This window comes from Phalangium opilio, unplaced genomic scaffold (genome assembly GCF_054372755.1).
Source record: "Phalangium opilio isolate 3A_F unplaced genomic scaffold, DU_Popi_V2 ptg000390l_1, whole genome shotgun sequence".
In the NCBI taxonomy this organism is placed as follows: Eukaryota; Metazoa; Arthropoda; class Arachnida; order Opiliones; family Phalangiidae; genus Phalangium; species Phalangium opilio.
In genome coordinates this window covers 6,161,214-6,167,213 of record NW_028324234.1, presented here as the reverse complement: position 1 = coordinate 6,167,213, position 6,000 = coordinate 6,161,214, and the positions used below count along the sequence as shown (strand labels likewise).

At 47.8% G+C, this 6,000-nt stretch overlaps 1 non-coding gene across 1 annotated transcript; it reads left to right on the top strand.

Annotated features, from left to right (window-relative positions):
- Nucleotides 1-236: 236 nt before the first annotated feature.
- On the top strand, nucleotides 237-309 carry TRNAT-GGU (transfer RNA threonine (anticodon GGU)). The gene has a single exon. It is a non-coding gene; the product is annotated as a tRNA-Thr (tRNA).
- The last annotated feature ends 5,691 nt before the right edge of the window (nucleotides 310-6,000 follow it).

The following is a 6,000-nucleotide window of genomic DNA, read 5'->3' as shown; positions in this document are numbered from 1 at the left end:
GCCCATCCGGGAGCGGTGTTGTGACGTCTCAGATGTTACGTAAAAAGTCAAGGTTTTTCCACAATACCTGACGACCATTTAATTTTTGGGCTTCCGTGGCTCAATGGTTAGCGCGTTCGGCTGTTAACCAATAGGTTGGTGGTTCGAGGCCACCCGGGAGCGGTGTTGTGGGATCTCACATGTAACGTAGAAAGCTAAAGTTTTTCCACAATACCTGACGACCATTTAATTTTTGGGCTTCCGTGGCGCAATGGTTAGCGCGTTCGGCTGGTAACAGAAAGGTTGGTGGTTCAAGCCCACCCGTGAGCGGTGTTGTGGGATCACGAATGTAACGTAGAAAGCCAAAGTTTTTCCAGAATACCTGACGACCATTTAATTTTTGGGCTTCCGTGGCGCAATAATTAGCGCGTTCAGCTGTTAATCGAAAGGTTGGTGGTTCGAGCCCACCCGAGAGAGGTGTTGTGGGGTCTCAGATGTAGCGTAAAAAGTCAAAACTTTTCCACAATACGTGACAACCATTTAATTTCTGAGCTTTCGTGGCTCAATGGTTAGCGCGTTCGGCTGTTAGCCAATAGGTTGGTGGTTCGAGCCCACCCGGGAGCGGTGTTGTGGGATCTCAAATGTAACGTAGAAAGCCAAAGTTTTTCCACAATACCTGACGACCATTTAATTTTTGGTCTTCCGGGGCGCAATGGTTAGCGCGTTCAGCTGTTATTCAAAAGACTGGTGGTTTGAGCCCTTTCGGGAGCGGTGTTGTGAGGTCTCAGTGTGACGTAAAAAGTCAAGGTTTTTCCACAATACCTGACGACCATTTAATTTTTGAGCTTTCGTGGCGCAATGGTTAGCGCGTTCTTCTGTTAATCGAAAGGTTGGTGGTTCGAGCCCACCCGGGAGAGGTGTTGTGGGGTCTCAGATGTAGCGTAAAAAGTCAAAACTTTTCCACAATACGTGACAACGATTTAATTTCTGAGCTTCCGTGGGTCAATGTTTAGCGCGTTCGGCTGTTAGCCAATAGGTTGGTGGTTCGAGTTCACCCGGGAGCGGTGTTGTGGGATCTCAAATGTAACGTAGAAAGCCAAAGTTTTTCCACAATACCTGACGACCATTTAAGTTCTGAGCTTCCGTGGCTCAATGGTTAGCGCGTTCTGCTGTTAACCAATAGTTTGGTAGTTCGAGCCCATCCGGGAGCGGTGTTGTGAGGTCTCAGATGTGACGTATAAAGTCAAGGTTTTTCCACAATACCTGACGACCATTTAATTTTTGAGCTTCCGTGGCGCAATGGTTAGCGCGTTCTTCTGTTAATCGAAAGGTTGGTGGTTCGAGCCCACCCGGGAGAGGTGTTGTGGGGTCTCAGATGTAGCGTAAAAAGTCAAAACTTTTCCACAATACGTGAGAACGATTTAATTTCTGAGCTTCCGTGGCTCAATGTTTAGCGTGTTCGGCTGTTAACCAATAGGTTGGTGGTTCGGGCCCACCCGGGAGCGGTGTTGTGAGTTCTCAGATGTGACGTAAAATGTCAGAGTTTTTCCACAATACCTGACGAATATTTAATATTTGGGCTTCCTTGGCGCAATGGTTAGCGCGTTTGGCTGTTAACAGAAAGGTTGGTGGTTCGAGCACACCCGGGAGCGGTGCTATGAGGTCTCAGATGTTACGTAAAAAGTCAAAGTTTTTCCACAATACCGGACGACCATTTAATTTCAGAGCTTCCGTGGCTCAATGGCTAGCGCTTTCGGCTTTTAACCGAAATTTTGGTTTTTCGAGCCCATCCGGGAGCGTTTTGTGAGGTCTCAGATGTAACGTAAAAAGTCAGAGTTTTTCCACAATACATGACGACCATTTAATATTTAGGCTTCCGTGGCGCAATGGTTAGCGCGTTCAGCTGCTATTCAAAAGACTGGTGGTTTGAGCCCTCCCGGGAGCGGTGTTGTGACGTCTCGAATGTAACGTAAAATGTCAGAGTTTTTCCACAATACCTGACGAACATTTAATTTTTGGGCTTCCGTGGCGCAATATTTAGCGCGTTCAGCTGTTAATCGAAAGGTTGGTGGTTCGAGCCCACCCGGGAGAGGTTTTGTGGGGTCTCAGATGTAGCGTAAAATGTCAAAACTTTTCCACAATACGTAACAACCATTTAATTTCTGAGCTTCCGTGGCTCAATGCTTAGCGCGTTCGGCTGTTAGCCAATAGGTTGGTGGTTCGAGCCCACCCGGGAGCGGTGTTGTGGGATCTCAAATGTAACGTAGAAAGCTAAAGTTTTTCCACAATACCTGACGACCATTTATTTTTTGGGCTTCCTTGGCGCAATGGTTAGCGCGTTCGGCTGTTAACCGAAAGGTTGGTGGTTCGAGCCCAACCGAGAGAGGTGTTGTAGGGTCTCAGATGTAACGTAATAAGTCATAACTTATCCACAATACGAGACAACCATTTAATTTCTGAGCTTCCGTGGCTCAATGGTTAGCGCGTTCGGCTGTTAACCAATAGGTTGGTGGTTCGAGCCCACCCGGGAGCGGTGGTGCGGGATCTCAAATGTAACGTAGAAAGCCAAAGTTTTGGCACAATACCTGACGACCATTAAATTTTTGGCCTTCCTTGGCGCAATGGTTAGCGCGTTCGGCTGTTAACCGAAAGGTTGGTGGTTCGAGCCCAACCGGAATAGGTGTTGTGACGTCTCAGATGTGACGTAAAAAGCCAAGGTTTTTTCCACAACACCTGACGACCATTTAATTTTTGGGCTTCCGTGGCGCAATGGTTAGCGCGTTCGGCTTTTAACCACTAGGTTGGTGGTTCGAGCCCATCCGGGAGCGGTGTAGTGAGGTCTCAGATGTAACGTAAAATGTCAGAGTTTTTCCACAATACCTGACGAACATTTAATTTTTGGGCTTCCGTGCCGCAATGACTAGCGCGTTCAGCTGTTAATCGATAGGTTGAAGGTTCGAGCCCACCCGGGAGAGGTGTTGTGGGGTCTCAGATGTAGCGTAAAAAGTCAAAACTTTTCCACAATACGTGACAACCATTTAATTTCTGAGCTTCCGTGGCGCAATGGTTAGCGCGTTCGGCTTTTAACCAATAGGTTGGTGGTTCGAGCCCATCCGGGAGCGGTGTTGTGACGTCTCAGATGTGACGTAAAAAGTCAAGGTTTTTCCACAATACCGGACGACCATTTAAATTTTGGGCTTCCGTGGCGCAATCGTTAGCGCGTTCGGCTGTTAACAGAAAGGTTGGTGGTTCGAGCACACCCGGGAGCGGTGCTATGAGGTCTCAGATGTCACGTAAAAAGTCAAAGTTTTTCCACAATACCGGACGACCATTTAATTTTTGGGTTTCCGTGGCGCAATGGTTAGCGCGTTCAGCTGCTATTCAAAAGACTGGTGGTTTGAGCCCTCCCGGGAGCGGTGTTGTGACGTCTCAGATGTAACATAAAATGTCAGAGTTTTTCCACAATACCTGACGAACATTGAAATTTTGGGCTTCCGTGGCGCAATGGTTAGCGCGTTCAGCTGTTAATCGAAAGGTTGGTGGTTCGAGCCCACCCGGGAGAGGTGTTGTGGGGTCTCAGATGTAGCGTAAAAAGTCAAAACATTTCCACAATACGTGACAACCATTTAATTTCTGAGCTTCCGTGGCTCAATGGTTAGCGCGTTTGGCTGTTAACCAATAGGTTGGTGGTTCGAGCCCATCCGGGAGCGGTGTTGTGAGGTCTCAGATGTGACGTAAAAAGTCAAGGTTTTTACACAATACCTGACGAGCATTTAACTTTGGGCTTCCGTGGCTCAATGGTTAGCGCGTTCGGCTGTTAACCAATAGGTTGGTGGTTCGAGCCCATCCGGGAGCGGTGTTGTGAGGTCTCAGATGTGACGTAAAAAGTCAAGGTTGTTACACAATACCTGACGAGCATTTAACTTTGGGCTTCCGTGGCTCAATGGTTAGCGCGTTCGGCTGTTAACCAATAGGTTGGTGGTTCGAGCCCATGCGGGAGCGGCATTGTGACGTCTCAGATGTGACGTTAAAAGTCAAGGTTTTTCCAAAATACCTGACGACCATTTAATTTTTGGGCTTCCGTGGCGCAATGGTTAGCGCGTTCAGCTGCTATTCAAAAGACTGGTGGTTTGAGCTCTCCCGGGAGCGGTGTTGTGACGTCTCAAATGTAACATAAAATGTCAGAGTTTTTCCACAATACCTGTCGAACATTGAATTTTTGGGCTTCCGTGGCGCAATGGTTAGCGCGTTCAGCTATTAATCGAAAGGTTGGTGGTACGAGCCCACCCGGGAGAGGTGTTGTGGGGTCTCAGATGTAGCGTAAAAAGTCAAAACTTTTCCACAATACGTGACAACCATTTAATTTCTGGGCTTCCGTGGCTCAATGATTAGCGCGTTCGGCTGTTAACCAATAGGTTGGTGGTTCGAGCCCACCCGGGAGCGGTGTTGTGGGATCTCAAATGTAACGTAAAAATTCAAGGTTTTTCCACAATACCTGACGAACATTTAATTTTTGGGCTTCCTTGGGGCAATGGTTAGCGCGTTCGGCTGTTAACCGAAAGGTTGGTGGTTCGATCCCAACCGGGAGAGGTGTTGTAGGGTATCAGATGTAACGTAATAAGTCATAACTTATCCACAATACCTGACAACCATTTAATTTCCGAGCTTCCGTGGCTCAATGGTTATCGCGTTCGGCTGTTAACCAATAGGTTTGTGGTTCGAGCCCATCCGGGATGCGGTGTTGTGAGGTCTCAGATGTAACGTAAAATGTCAGAGTTTTTCCCAATACCTGACGACCATTTAATTTTTGGGCTTCCGTGGCTCAATGGTTAGCGCGTTCGGCTGTTAACCAATAGGTTGGTGGTTCGAGGCCACCCGGGAGCGGTGTTGTGACGTCTCAGATGTAACGTAAAATGTCAGAGTTTTTCCACAATACCTGACGAACATTTAATTTTTGGTCTTCCGTGGCGCAATGATTAGCGCGTTCAGCTGTTAATCGAAAGGTTGAAGGTTCGAGCCCACCCGGGAGAGGTGTTGTGGGGTCTCAGATGTAGCGTAAAAAGTCAAAACATTTCGACAATTCGTGACAACCATTTAATTTCTGAGCTTCCGTGGCTCAATGGTTAGCGCGTTTGGCTGTTAACCAATAGGTTGGTGGTTCGAGCCCATCCGGGAGCGGTGTTGTGAGGTCTCAGATGTGACGAAAAAGTCAAGGTTTTTACACAATACCTGACGAGCTTTTAACTTTGGGCTTCCGTGGCTCAATGGTTAGCGCGTTCGGCTGTTAACCAATAGGTTGGTGGTTCGAGCCCATCCGGGAGCGGTGTTGTGAGGTCTCAGATGTGACGTAAAAAGTCAAGGTTGTTACACAATACCTGACGAGCATTTAACTTTGGGCTTCCGTGGCTCAATGGTTAGCGCGTTCGGCTGTTAACCAATAGGTTGGTGGTTCGAGCCCATCCGGGAGCGGTATTGTGACGTCTCAGATGTGACGTTAAAAGTCAAGGTTTTTCCAAAATACCTGACGACCATTTAATTTTTGGGCTTCCGTGGCGCAATGGTTAGCGCGTTCAGCTGCTATTCAAAAGACTGGTGGTTTGAGCTCTCCCGGGAGCGGTGTTGTGACGTCTCAAATGTAACATAAAATGTCAGAGTTTTTCCACAATACCTGTCGAACATTGAATTTTTGGGCTTCCGTGGCGCAATGGTTAGCGAGTTCAGCTGTTAATCGAAAGGTTGGTGGTACGAGCCCACCCGGGAGAGGTGTTGTGGGGTCTCAGATGTAGCGTAAAAAGTCAAAACTTTTCCACAATACGTGACAACCATTTAATTTCTGGGCTTCCGTGGCTCAATGATTAGCGCGTTCGGCTGTTAACCAATAGGTTGGTGGTTCGAGCCCACCCGGGAGCGGTGTTGTGGGATCTCAAATGTAACGTAAAAATCCAAGGTTTTTCCACAATACCTGACGAACATTTAATTTTTGGGCTTCCTTGGGGCAATGGTTAGCGCGTTCGGCTGTTA